Genomic DNA, 12,285 nt, shown 5'->3' with positions numbered 1-12,285 from the left:
ACCGCGGCGACCAGGAGAAGAACCGCGGCCCCGGGGACGAGTAACCCCCGAACGCTTCACTGACACCGCCGGGGGCACGGAGCCGGACAAAGCCACCGCGGCGACCAGAAGAAGAACCGCGGCCCGGGGACGAGTAACCCCCGAACACTTCACTGACACCGCCGGGGGCACGGAGCCGGACAAGGCCACCGCAGCGACCAGGAGAAGAACCGCGGCCCGGGGACGAGTAACCCCCGAACGCTTCACTGACACCGCCGGGGGCACGGAGCCGGACAAGGCCACCGCAGCGACCAGGAGAAGAACCGCGGCCCGGGGACGAGTAACCCCCGAACGCTTCACTGACACCGCCGGGGGCACGGAGCCGGACAAGGTCACCGCGGCGACCAGGAGAAGAAGAACCGCGGCCCGGGGACGAGTAACCCCCCGAACGCTTCACTGACACCGCCGGGGGCACGGAGCCGGACAAGGTCACCGCGGCGACCAGAAGAAGAACCGCGGCCCGGGGACGAGTAACCCCCGAACGCTTCACTGACACCGCCGGGGGCACGGAGCCGGACAAAGCCACCGCGGCGACCAGGAGAAGAAGAACCGCGGCCCGGGGACGAGTAACCCCCAAACGCTCCACTGACACCGCCGGGGGCACGGAGCCGGACAAGGCCACCGCGGCGACCAGGAGAAGAACCGCGGCCCGGGGACGAGTAACCCCCGAACACTTCACTGACACCGCCGGGGGCACGGAGCCGGACAAGGTCACCGCGGCGACCAGGAGAACCGCGGCCCGGGGACGAGTAACCCCCGAACGCTTCACTGACACCGCCGGGGGCACGGAGCCGGACAAGGCCACCGCGGCGACCAGAAGAAGAACCGCGGCCCGGGGACGAGTAACCCCCGAGCGCTTCACTGACACCGCCGGGGGCACGGAGCCGGACAAGGCCACCGCGGCGACCAGGAGAAGAACCGCGGCCCGGGGACGAGTAACCCCCGAGCGCTTCACTGACACATCACCCTGCTGACAGAGCTAACACAGATAAGCCCCGCCCCTGAGAGGGACATGGTGCCGACGTCATCACAGGGCCTTCACTACGTGCCTGTTAAATAACACCCACATAGTCACATGACGCTGACGTCCCAAAGCTCTCTCACTACTTGCCTGCTAAGCACCACCCCTCATAGTCACATGTCACTGACGTCATCACAGGTCCTTCACTACTTGCCTGCTAAGCACCACCCCTCATAGTCACATGTCACTGACGTCATCACAGGTCCTTCACTACTTGCCTGCTAAGCACCACCCCTCATAGTCACAAGTCACTGACGTCATCACAGGTCCTTCACTACTTGCCTGCTAAGCACCACCCCTCATAGTCACAAGTCACTGACGTCATCACAGGTCCTTCACTACTTCCCTGCTAAGCACCACCCCCTTATTGTCACATGGCGCTGACGTCATCGCAGGTCCTTCACTACTTGCTTCACTACTTGCCGGCAAAGCACCACCCCTGAAAGTCATATGTCACTGACGTCATCACAGGTCGTTTGCTACTTGCCTGCTAAGCACCACCCCTCATAGTCACATGGCGCTGACGTCATTACAGGTCCTTTGCTGTAGCAGTGTAGAAGCTGCCGGTTGGGGATGCACACTGCTCCAATATTATGTGCTCGGTGAGTACAGAACTGAGGAGGTGTCAGTACAGAGCTATGGAGGGGAGGAGGTGTCAGTGCAGAGCTATGGAGGGGGGGAGGTGTCAGTGCAGGGCTATGGCGGGGAGGAGGTGTCAGTGCAGAGCTATGGAGGGGAGGAGGTGTCAGTGCAGAGCTATGGAGGGGAGGAGGTGTCAGTGCAGAGCTATGGAGGGGAGGAGGTGTCAGTACAGAGCTATGGAGGGGAGGAGGTGTCAGTGCAGAGCTATGGAGGGGAGGAGGTGTCAGTGCAGAGCTATGGAGGGGGAGGAGGTGTCAGTACAGAGCTATGGGAGGGGAGGAGGTGTCAGTACAGAGCTATGGAGGGGAGGAGGTGTCAGTACAGAGCTATGGAGGGGGAGGAGGTGTCAGTACAGAGCTATGGAGGGGAGGAGGTGTCAGTGCAGAGCTATGGAGGGGAGGAGGTGTCAGTGCAGAGCTATGGAGAGGAGGAGGTGTCAGTACAGAGCTATGGAGGGGAGGAGGTGTCAGTGCAGAGCTATGGAGGGGAGGAGGTGTCAGTACAGAGCTATGGAGGGGAGGAGGTGTCAGTGCAGAGCTATGGAGGGGAGGAGGTGTCAGTGCAGAGCTATGGAGGGGGGAGAGGTGTCAGTACAGAGCTATGGAGGGGAGGAAGTGTCAGTGCAGAGCTATGGAGGGGAGGAGGTGTCAGTGCAGAGCTATGGAGGGGAGGAGGTGTCAGTGCAGAGCTATGGAGGGGAGGAGGGTGTCAGTGCAGAGCTATGGAGGGAGGAGGTGTCAGTGCAGAGCTATGGAGGGGAGGAGGTGTCAGTGCAGAGCTATGGAGGGGAGGGAGGTGTCAGTGCAGAGCTATGGAGGGGAGGAGGTGTCAGTACAGAGCTATGGAGGAGGGGAGGTGTCAGTGCACAGCTATGGAGGGGTGGAGGTGTCAGTGCAGAGCTATGGAGGGGGAGGAGGTGTCAGTGCAGGGCTATGGAGGGGAGGAGGTGTCAGTGCAGAGCTATGGAGGGGAGGAGGTGTCAGTACAGAGCTATGGAGGGGAGGAGGTGTCAGTGCAGAGCTATGGAGGGGAGGAGGTGTCAGTGCAGAGCTATGGAGGGGAGGAGGTGTCGGTACAGAGCTATGGAGGGGGACGAGGTGTCAGTGCAGAGCTATGGAGGGGTGGAGGTGTCAGTACAGAGCTATGGAGGGGAGGAGGTGTCAGTGCAGAGCTATGGAGGGGGGAGAGGTGTCAGTACAGAGCTATGGAGGGGAGGAGGTGTCAGTGCAGAGCTATGGAGGAGAGGAGGTGTCAGTACAGAGCTATGGAGGGGAGGAGGTGTCAGTGCAGCGCTATGGAGGAGAGGAGGTGTCAGTGCAGAGCTATGGAGGGGAGGAGGTGTCAGTACAGAGCTATGGAGGGGAGGAGGTGTCAGTGCAGAGCTATGGAGGAGAGGAGGTGTCAGTGCAGAGCTATGGAGGGGAGGAGGTGTCAGTGCAGAGCTATGGAGGGGAGGAGGTGTCAGTGCAGAGCTATGGAGGAGAGGAGGTGTCAGTACAGAGCTATGGAGGGGGAGGAGGTGTCAGTGCAGCGCTATGGAGGAGAGGAGGTGTCAGTGCAGAGCTATGGAGGGGAGGAGGTGTCAGTGCAGAGCTATGGAGGAGAGGAGGTGTCAGTACAGAGCTATGGAGGGGAGGAGGTGTCAGTGCAGAGCTATGGAGGGGAGGAGGTGTCAGTACAGAGCTATGGAGGAGAGGAGGTGACAGTACAGAGCTATGGAGGGGAGGAGGTGTCAGTACAGAGCTATGGAGGGGAGGAGGTGTCAGTACAGGGCTATGGAGGGGAGGAGGTGTCAGTGCAGAGCTATGGAGGGGAGGAGGTGTCAGTGCAGAGCTATGGAGGGGAGGAGGTGTCAGTACAGGGCTATGGAGGAGAGGAGGTGTCAGTACAGAGCTATGGAGGAGAGGAGGTGTCAGTACAGAGCTATGGAGGGGAGGAGGTGTCAGTACAGAGCTATGGAGGGGAGGAGGTGTCAGTGCAGAGCTATGGAGGAGAGGAGGTGTCAGTACAGAGCTATGGAGGAGAGGAGGTGACAGTACAGAGCTATGGAGGAGAGGAGGTGTCAGTACAGAGCTATGGAGGAGAGGAGGTGACAGTACAGAGCTATGGAGGGGAGGAGGTGTCAGTACAGAGCTATGGAGGGGGAGGAGGTGTCAGTGCAGAGCTATGGAGGGAGGAGGTGTCAGTGCAGAGCTATGGAGGGGAGGAGGTGTCAGTACAGAGCTATGGAGGGGAGGAGGTGTCAGTGCAGAGCTATGGAGGAGAGGAGGTGTCAGTACAGAGCTATGGAGGAGAGGAGGTGTCAGTGCAGAGCTATGGAGGGGGAGAGGTGTCAGTACAGAGCTATGGAGGGGAGGAGGTGTCAGTGCAGAGCTATGGAGGGGAGGAGGTGTCAGTACAGAGCTATGGAGGGGAGGAGGTGTCAGTGCAGAGCTATGGAGGGGTGGAGGTGTCAGTACAGAGCTATGGAGGGGAGGAGGTGTCAGTGCAGAGCTATGGAGGAGAGGAGGTGTCAGTGCAGAGCTATGGAGGGGAGGAGGTGTCAGTGCAGAGCTATGGAGGGGAGGAGGTGTCAGTGCAGAGCTATGGAGGGGAGGAGGTGTCAGTACAGAGCTATGGAGGGGAGGAGGTGTCAGTACAGAGCTATGGAGGGGAGGAGGTGTCAGTGCAGAGCTATGGAGGGGTGGAGGTGTCAGTACAGAGCTATGGAGGGGAGGAGGTGTCAGTGCAGAGCTATGGAGGAGAGGAGGTGTCAGTGCAGAGCTATGGAGGGGAGGAGGTGTCAGTGCAGAGCTATGGAGGGAGGAGGTGTCAGTGCAGAGCTATGGAGGGGAGGAGGTGTCAGTACAGAGCTATGGAGGGGAGGAGGTGTCAGTGCAGAGCTATGGAGGGGAGGAGGTGTCAGTGCAGAGCTATGGAGGGGGAGGAGGTGTCAGTACAGAGCTATGGAGGGGTGGAGGTGTCAGTACAGAGCTATGGAGGGGTGGAGGTGTCAGTGCAGAGCTATGGAGGGGAGGAGGTGTCAGTACAGAGCTATGGAGGGGAGGAGGTGTCAGTACAGAGCTATGGAGGGGAGGAGGTGTCAGTACAGAGCTATGGAGGGGTGGAGGTGTCAGTACAGAGCTATGGAGGGGGTGGAGGTGTCAGTGCAGAGCTATGGAGGGGAGGAGGTGTCAGTACAGAGCTATGGAGGAGAGGAGGTGTCAGTACAGAGCTATGGAGGAGAGGAGGTGTCAGTACAGAGCTATGGAGGGGTGGAGGTGTCAGTACAGAGCTATGGAGGGGTGGAGGTGTCAGTACAGAGCTATGGAGGGGTGGAGGTGTCAGTACAGAGCTATGGAGGGGTGGAGGTGTCAGTACAGAGCTATGGAGGGGAGGAGGTGTCAGTACAGAGCTATGGAGGGAGGAGGTGTCAGTACAGAGCTATGGAGGAGAGGAGGTGTCAGTACAGAGCTATGGATGGGTGGAAGGTGTCAGTACAGAGCTATGGAGGGGAGGAGGTGTCAGTACAGAGCTATGGAGGGGAGGAGGTGTCAGTGCAGAGCTATGGAGGGGAGGAGGTGTCAGTGCAGAGCTATGGAGGGGAGGAGTGTCAGTGCAGAGCTATGGAGGGGAGGGAGGTGTCAGTACAGAGCTATGGAGGGGAGGAGGTGTCAGTACAGAGCTATGGAGGGGAGGAGGTGTCAGTGCAGAGCTATGGAGGGTGGAGGTGTCAGTACAGAGCTATGGAGGGGAGGAGGTGTCAGTGCAGAGCTATGGAGGGGAGGAGGTGTCAGTGCAGAGCTATGGAGGGGAGGAGGTGTCAGTACAGGGCTATGGAGGGGAGGAGGTGTCAGTGCAGAGCTATGGAGGGGAGGAGGTGTCAGTGCAGAGCTATGGAGGTGAGGAGGTGTCAGTGCAGAGCTATGGAGGTGAGGAGGTGTCAGTGCAGAGCTATGAAGGGGAGGAGGTGTCAGTGCAGAGCTATGGAGGGGAGGAGGTGTCAGTGCAGCGCTATGGAGGGGAGGAGGTGTCAGTACAGAGCTATGGAGGGAGGAGGTGTCAGTGCAGAGCTATGGAGGGGAGGAGGTGTCAGTGCAGAGCTATGGAGGGAGGAGGTGTCAGTGCAGAGCTATGGAGGGGAGGAGGTGTCAGTACAGAGCTATGGAGGGGAGGAGGTGTCAGTACAGAGCTATGGAGGGGAGGAGGTGTCAGTGCAGAGCTATGGAGGGGTGGAGGTGTCAGTACAGAGCTATGGAGGGGAGGAGGTGTCAGTGCAGAGCTATGGAGGGGAGGAGGTGTCAGTGCAGAGCTATGGAGGGGTGGAGGTGTCAGTACAGAGCTATGGAGGGGAGGAAGTGTCAGTGCAGAGCTATGGAGGGGAGGAGGTGTCAGTGCAGAGCTATGGAGGGGAGGAGGTGTCAGTGCAGAGCTATGGAGGGGAGGAGGTGTCAGTGCAGAGCTATGGAGGGGGGGAGGTGTCAGTGCAGGGCTATGGCGGGGAGGAGGTGTCAGTGCAGAGCTATGGAGGGGAGGAGGTGTCAGTGCAGAGCTATGGAGGGGAGGAGGTGTCAGTGCAGAGCTATGGAGAGGAGGAGGTGTCAGTACAGAGCTATGGAGGGGAGGAGGTGTCAGTGCAGAGCTATGGAGGGGAGGAGGTGTCAGTACAGAGCTATGGAGGGGAGGAGGTGTCAGTGCAGAGCTATGGAGGGGAGGAGGTGTCAGTGCAGAGCTATGGAGGGGGAGAGGTGTCAGTGCAGAGCTATGGAGGGGGAGAGGTGTCAGTGCAGAGCTATGGAGGGGAGGAGGTGTCAGTGCAGAGCTATGGAGGGGAGGAGGTGTCAGTGCAGAGCTATGGAGGGGAGGAGGTGTCAGTACAGAGCTATGGAGGGGAGGAGGTGTCAGTACAGAGCTATGGAGGGGAGGAGGTGTCAGTGCAGCGCTATGGAGGGGAGGAGGTGTCAGTACAGAGCTATGGAGGGGAGGAGGTGTCAGTGCAGAGCTATGGAGGGGGAGAGGTGTCAGTGCAGAGCTATGGAGGGGAGGAGGTGTCAGTGCAGAGCTATGGAGGGGAGGAGGTGTCAGTACAGAGCTATGGAGGGGAGGAGGTGTCAGTACAGAGCTATGGAGGGGAGGAGGTGTCAGTGCAGCGCTATGGAGGGGAGGAGGTGTCAGTACAGAGCTATGGAGGGGAGGAGGTGTCAGTGCAGAGCTATGGAGGAGAGGAGGTGTCAGTGCAGAGCTATGGAGGGGAGGAGGTGTCAGTACAGAGCTATGGAGAGGAGAGGTGTCAGTACAGAGCTATGGAGGGGAGGAGGTGTCAGTGCAGAGCTATGGAGGGGAGGAGGTGTCAGTGCAGAGCTATGGAGGGGAGGAGGTGTCAGTGCAGAGCTATGGAGGGGAGGAGGTGTCAGTACAGAGCTATGGAGGAGAGGAGGTGTCAGTACAGAGCTATGGAGGGGAGGAGGTGTCAGTACAGAGCTATGGAGGGGGGAGAGGTGTCAGTGCAGAGCTATGGAGGGGAGGAGGTGTCAGTGCAGAGCTATGGAGGGGAGGAGGTGTCAGTACAGAGCTATGGAGGGGAGGAGGTGTCAGTGCAGAGCTATGGAGGGGAGGAGGTGTCAGTACAGAGCTATGGAGGGGAGGAGGTGTCAGTGCAGAGCTATGGAGGGGAGGAGGTGTCAGTGCAGAGCTATGGAGGGGAGGAGGTGTCAGTGCAGAGCTATGGAGGGGAGGAGGTGTCAGTGCAGAGCTATGGAGGGGAGGAGGTGTCAGTGCAGAGCTATGGAGGGGAGGAGGTGTCAGTACAGAGCTATGGAGGAGAGGAGGTGTCAGTGCAGAGCTATGGAGGAGAGGAGGTGTCAGTACAGAGCTATGGAGGGGAGGAGGTGTCAGTACAGAGCTATGGAGGGGAGGAAGTGTCAGTACAGAGCTATGGAGGAGAGGAGGTGTCAGTACAGAGCTATGGAGGAGAGGAGGTGTCAGTACAGAGCTATGGAGGAGAGGAGGTGTCAGTACAGAGCTATGGAGGGGAGGAGGTGTCAGTACAGAGCTATGGAGGGGGAGAGGTGTCAGTACAGAGCTATGGAGGGGGAGAGGTGTCAGTACAGAGCTATGGAGGGGAGGAGGTGTCAGTACAGAGCTATGGAGGAGGGGAGGTGTCAGTACAGAGCTATGGAGGGGGAGAGGTGTCAGTACAGAGCTATGGAGGAGGGGAGGTGTCAGTACAGAGCTATGGAGGGGAGGAGGTGTCAGTACAGAGCTATGGAGGAGAGGAGGTGTCAGTACAGAGCTATGGAGGAGAGGAGGTGTCAGTACAGAGCTATGGAGGAGAGGAGGTGTCAGTACAGAGCTATGGAGGGGGAGAGGTGTCAGTACAGAGCTATGGAGGAGAGGAGGTGTCAGTACAGAGCTATGGAGGGGAGGAAGTGTCAGTGCAGAGCTATGGAGGGGAGGAGGTGTCAGTACAGAGCTATGGAGGGGAGGAAGTGTCAGTACAGAGCTATGGAGGGGAGGAAGTGTCAGTACAGAGCTATGGAGGGGAGGAGGGTGTCAGTACAGAGCTATGGAGGGGGAGAGGTGTCAGTACAGAGCTATGGAGGGGGAGAGGTGTCAGTACAGAGCTATGGAGGGGGAGAGGTGTCAGTACAGAGCTATGGAGGGGAGGAGGTGTCAGTACAGAGCTATGGAGGGGAGGAGGTGTCAGTACAGAGCTATGGAGGGGGAGAGGTGTCAGTACAGAGCTATGGAGGGGGAGAGGTGTCAGTACAGAGCTATGGAGGGGGAGAGGTGTCAGTACAGAGCTATGGAGGGGAGGAGGTGTCAGTATATAAGGGCCGCCCGGGTCAGTGTGTCGCTGTGACGTTTCATACGTCGTCTCCTTATGGTCTGTGTATATAAAAGTGAAGGGTAACTCCAGCACACTAATGATTTCCCATAAGAACCAGAAGAGGACACAGTAATTTGATGTCATAATCTTTTTCTTTTATTTTGTTTGTGCCAAACGTGAAAAAAAGGGTGCTGTACAATTGTCCGCCAGGTGACCGGTGGTGCCGCGCGATTTACCTCTGCGGCACCACAGGCTCATGCCAATTGTCTCCTTGACATGCCCAACGGACCTTCCTCCAGGCTATGCCACTAAAAGTCATTGCTGGGTAATAAATTGGACATATTATCCTGATTCCCGAGTACACCGTGGATTACAACGATCTTGAGCCCTCGACCCTGACACAATATTGCAGGAGCTGCCTTCCCCTCTGATAGTTCCATAATTGCGACATTTTCTAAGCGTCCGACGACTCCAGAAAGAGACACATATGACTACTGAGACCTTTCTGCTATGACCCACACATCCTTATAGGAACTGCCCCTCCATATATGTTTCTACACGGTGGGCTCTGTATGATTACAGGCATCCTATATACTCACCTGGCTCCAAATCCTGTGTAGGTCAAGTTTGTCCGACCTGATGAAGGCTTGTTAGCCGAAACGTCGTCACCTGGCGGACAATTGTACAGCACCCTTTATTTCACGTTTGGCACCAACAAAATAAAAGAAAAGGATTTTGACATCAAATTACTGTGTCCTCTTCTGGTTCTTATGGGAAATCATTAGTGTGCCGGAGTTACCCTTCAGTTATTGTTCATTTTTCTCCTGAGCACCTATGAGAGGTGATGCGAGGTCTTTTTCTTTCACAGTGTATATATAAAGGCCGCCCGGGTCAGTGTGTGTATCTGTGACGTCTCGTACGTCGTCTCCTCATGGTCTGTGTATATAAGGGCCGCCCGGGTCAGTGTGTGTCGCTTGTGACGTCTCGTACGCTGTCTCCTCATGGTCTGTGTATATAAGGGCCGCCCGGGGCAGTGTGTGTATCTGTGATGTCTCGTATGCCGTATCCTCATGGTCTGTGTATATAAGGGCCGCCCGGGTCAGTGTATGTCGCTGTGACGTCTCGTACGTCGTCTCCTCATGGTCTGTGTATATATAAGGGCCGCCCGAGTCAGTGTATGTCGCTGTGACGTCTCGTACGTCGTCTCCTCATGGTGTGGGTATATAAAGGCCGCCCGGGTCAGTGTATGTCGCTGTGACGTCTCGTACGTCGTCTCCTCATGGTGTGGGTATATAAAGGCCGCCCGGGTCAGTGTATGTCGCTGTGACGTCTCGTACGCCGTCTCCTCATGGTCTGTGTATATATAAGGGCCGCCCGAGTCAGTGTATGTCGCTGTGACGTCTCGTACGTCGTCTCCTCATGGTCTGTGTATATAAGGGCCGCCCGGGTCAGTGTGTGTATCTGTGACGTCTCGTACGTCGTCTCCTCATGGTCTGTGTATATAAGGGCCGCCCGGGTCAGTGTGTGTATCTGTGACGTCTCGTACGTCGTCTCCTCATGGTCTGTGTATATAAAGGCCGGCCCGGGTCAGTGTGTGTATCTGTGACGTCTCGTACGTCGTCTCCTCATGGTCTGTGTATATAAGGGCCGCCCGGGTCAGTGTATGTCGCTGTGACGTCTCGTACGCCGTCTCCTCATGGTCTGTGTATATAAGGGCCGCCCGGGTCAGTGTATGTCGCTGTGACGTCTCGTACGCCGTCTCCTCATGGTCTGTGTATATAAGGGCCGCCCGGGTCAGTGTATGTCGCTGTGACGTCTCGTACGCCGTCTCCTCATGGTCTGTGTATATAAGGGCCGCCCGGGTCAGTGTATGTCGCTGTGACGTCTCGTACGCTGTCTCCTCATGGTCTGTGTATATAAGGGCCGCCCGGGTCAGTGTGTGTATCTGTGACGTCTCGTACGTCGTCTCCTCATGGTCTGTGTATATAAGGGCCGCCCGGGTCAGTGTGTGTATCTGTGACGTCTCGTACGTTGTCTCCTCATGGTCTGTGTATATAAGGGCCGCCCGGGTCAGTGTATGTCGCTGTGACGTCTCGTACGCTGTCTCCTCATGGTCTGTGTATATAAGGGCCGCCCGGGTCAGTGTGTGTATCTGTGACGTCTCGTACGTCGTCTCCTCATGGTCTGTGTATATAAGGGCCGCCCGGGTCAGTGTGTGTATCTGTGACGTCTCGTACGCTGTCTCCTCATGGTCTGTGTATATAAGGGCCGCCCGGGTCAGTGTATGTCGCTGTGACGTCCTCGTACGTCGTCTCCTCATGGTCTGTGTATATAAGGGCCGCCCGGGTCAGTGTGTGTATCTGTGACGTCTCGTACGTTGTCTCCTCATGGTGTGTGTATATAAAGGCCGCCCGGGGCAGTGTGTGTATCTGTGACGTCTCGTACGCCGTCTCCTCATGGTCTGTGTATATAAGGGCCGCCCGGGTCAGTGTGTGTCGCTGTGACGTCTCGTACGCTGTCTCCTCATGGTCTGTGTATATAAGGGCCGCCCGGGGCAGTGTGTGTATCTGTGATGTCTCGTATGCCGTATCCTCATGGTCTGTGTATATAAGGGCCGCCCGGGTCAGTGTGTGTCGCTGTGACTTCTCGTACGCTGTCTCCTCATGGTCTGTGTATATAAGGGCCGCCCGGGTCAGTGTGTGTATCTGTGATGTCTCGTACGTCGTCTCCTCATGGTCTGTGTATATAAGGGCCGCCCGGGTCAGTGTGTCGCTGTGACGTCTCGTACGTCGTCTCCTCATGGTCTGTGTATATAAGGGCCGCCCGGGTCAGTGTATGTCGCTGTGACGTCTCGTACGTCGTCTCCTCATGGTCTGTGTATATAAGGGCCGCCCGGGTCAGTGTGTGTATCTGTGACGTCTCGTACGCTGTCTCCTCATGGTCTGTATATATAAAGGCCGCCCGGGTCAGTGTATGTCGCTGTGACGTCTCGTACGCTGTCTCCTCATGGTCTGTGTATATAAGGGCCGCCCGAGTCAGTGTATGTCGCTGTGACGTCTCGTACGCTGTCTCCTCATGGTCTACGTATATAAGGGTCGCCCGGGTCAGTGTATGTCGCTGTGACGTCTCGTATGTCGTCTCCTCATGGTCTGTGTATATAAGGGCCGCCCGGGTCAGTGTGTGTATCTGTGACGTCTCGTACGCTGTCTCCTCATGGTCTGTGTATATAAGGGTCGCCCGGGTCAGTGTATGTCGCTGTGACGTCTCGTACGTCGTCTCCTCATGGTCTGTGTATATAAAGGCCGCCCGGGTCAGTGTATGTCGCTGTGATGTCTCGTACATAGTCTCCTCATGGCCTGTGTATATAAGGGCCGCCCGGGTCAGTGTGTGTATCTGTGACGTCTCGTATATCGTCTCCTCATGGTCTGTGTATATAAGGGCCGCCCGGGTCAGTGTGTGTATCTGTGACGTCTCGTACGTCGTCTCCTCATGGTCTGTGTATATAAGGGCCGCCCGGGGCAGTGTATGTCGCTGTGACGTCTCGTACGCCGTCTCCTCATGGTCTGTGTATATAAGGGCCGCCCGGGGCAGTGTGTGTATCTGTGATGTCTCGTACGTAGTCTCCTCATGGTCTGTGTATATAAGGGCCGCCCGGGTCAGTGTATGTCTCTGTGACGTCTCGTATGCCGTCTCCTCATGGTCTGTGTATATAAGGGCCGCCCGGGTCAGTGTGTGTCGCTGTGACGTCTCGTACGCCGTCTCCTCATGGTCTGTG

At 57.2% G+C, this 12,285-nt stretch overlaps 1 pseudogene; it reads left to right on the top strand.

Annotated features, from left to right (window-relative positions):
- The first annotated feature begins 1,590 nt into the window (after positions 1 to 1,590).
- The window catches only part of LOC142297113 (uncharacterized), a 136,769-nt pseudogene continuing 126,074 nt past the window's right edge, over positions 1,591 to 12,285 (top strand).

The sequence above is a fragment of the Anomaloglossus baeobatrachus genome, chromosome 3 (genome assembly GCF_048569485.1).
Source record: "Anomaloglossus baeobatrachus isolate aAnoBae1 chromosome 3, aAnoBae1.hap1, whole genome shotgun sequence".
Lineage (NCBI taxonomy): Eukaryota > Metazoa > Chordata > Amphibia > Anura > Aromobatidae > Anomaloglossus > Anomaloglossus baeobatrachus.
Note: the sequence above shows the minus strand (reverse complement) of the source record. Positions and strands in the feature narration are given on the sequence as shown.